Source organism: Pteropus alecto, unplaced genomic scaffold (assembly GCF_000325575.1).
Source record: "Pteropus alecto unplaced genomic scaffold, ASM32557v1 scaffold7, whole genome shotgun sequence".
NCBI lineage: Eukaryota > Metazoa > Chordata > Mammalia > Chiroptera > Pteropodidae > Pteropus > Pteropus alecto.
The window spans coordinates 57,375,932-57,377,698 of NW_006494614.1; the positions used below are offsets into that span (position 1 = coordinate 57,375,932).

General features: G+C 41.0%; 1 protein-coding gene across 4 annotated transcripts in view; it reads right to left on the minus strand.

Moving 5' to 3' along the window:
- The window catches only part of NOX4 (NADPH oxidase 4), a 137,583-nt gene extending 137,278 nt beyond the window's left edge, over positions 1-305 (minus strand). Inside the window, exon 1 of one of the 4 annotated variants that reach the window (XM_025042647.1) lies at positions 215-305. The gene's annotated coding sequence lies outside the window, so the exon portion shown is untranslated. Of the gene's footprint in view, positions 1-189 lie in introns of all 4 variants that reach the window. The other 3 variants (XM_015600601.2, XM_025042643.1, XM_025042645.1) reach the window with 3 other exon arrangements.
- Positions 306-1,767: the final 1,462 nt, after the last annotated feature.

Here is a 1,767-nt window from a genome sequence, read left to right on the forward strand (position 1 = left end):
CTCCCCGTCCCCCGCGGCCCCCGCTGCGCAAGGCTGCACCGTCGCGCCGGCCCCTTTGTCAGGGGGCGAGCCTGTTGTTGTGGCTGCTGCTGTTCAGGATGTCCCGAGCTGGGAACTAGGAGGCGTCCTCCGCAGCCCAGACGGGCCTGCCCAGTACAGAAAGACAAAGATGTGGATAATGGTACTCACACTTAAAGCGGGGACCCTGGCCTACCTCTCGTATACACACACACCTAGTTCCAAAAAAGTTCAACGTAAAGAAACTTGGTAACGAAATTAAGGCCGGAAATAGCCTTTGTGTTCTAGCGTTCCCCTGCTCCCGCCCATCCTCAGCAACTCATCCCACCCTCACACGCCCCCTTCACAACGCATACCTAAAGCCTCCCTCTTCCTCCCTCGTCTCTATCCCCCAGCCCTACTCCAACCCACTGATGGGAAACTTTTAAGAAAATTCTGCGTAAAAAGAGCTCAGACGGTTAATGGTTAAAGCTGATGTAATTCTCAGGGGCTTTAGGGCAGCTCAGATTCACTTTATTTGGGCGGTTTTGTTCTACCTAGCATCAAGTCTGCTTAGTAACAGGAATCCTCTGAAACTTGTATCAGAGACCAGGTAAAGGGCAAGAAGAGTGTGGGATTGACACGAGCTACCATAGTAGTGTAAGGGGAGAGAAAATAATCATTCATATAGAAGGATATCTGATGCACGATAAGTGTTCAATAGTTTTATGAAATCAAGAACCTCCCAACTTTGACAACTAACAAGTGGCTGAAAAAGTAAATCACGAACAGCCTAATCTGACGGCTTTCAAGCTTTTTTTTTAAAAAAAAAAGAAAAGATGAAATATATTTTACAACACATGCCATAATACATAATTGAAGCTAAATTTCATAAAATCATACTTCCCTTACCAAATGCAATATACTATCTCAATTTCATGAACCGATTAATGACTGATTCAGTTCAAACCGTCAATTAATCCATATTAAGTCCCAGTTACATTTCACAAGTTCTGTTTCTAATAGTCTGTCATCTCTCCTTGATATATGACTTCCTGTTTTATGTCTGATCAAATCCTGAAAACTGTCTCAAATCTTTCTGGAGTTAGCATATTCATTATAAGTAATATCCTATTTTTAGTAACGATGTGATAGTGAAGGACCAGAAAAAGAGCACACAGAAAACCCAACCAGTATCACTACTGGAGGAAGTTCAGATTCTGGGACACACTGGTTCTCCTCAAATTACACTGCTAAGTAACCATCCGAGAGCCATAATTTCAATAAATGAGAAATAGAGAGGGTCTGGTAAATGGTATGATTCTTGTCATGAATTGAGAGGATTGCAGCAATTGAAGAAAAGTAAAATAAAAAACAATGCTTTAAAATTTCAGCTACTTTCAGAATAAAAAAAAGACAAAAATAATGGATCTAGCTCTTACTATGTATCTCTGTCAGGCACTTTCCTTACTACTTAAAGTACAAAATCTCACTTAATTCTCATAATAGCCCTCCATGTGGATTTCCTTCCTCCACTTTAAAGAGAAGAAAACTAAAGCTAAAAGAGATTAATAAACTTGCCTGAGGGTGTTATAGTACAGAAAGAATTTGTCTACCTAGCACTAGCAGAGCCAAACACTAAACACTTGAGTATTGCAGTGGAGAAATATTGGCTATTTTATTATGAATGGCACCATCTAGAAGAACGGGAAGCTAATGTTCAAAAGCCTGAAATCCCAGATAATGTGTAGGTTTCAGATTACATAGGGC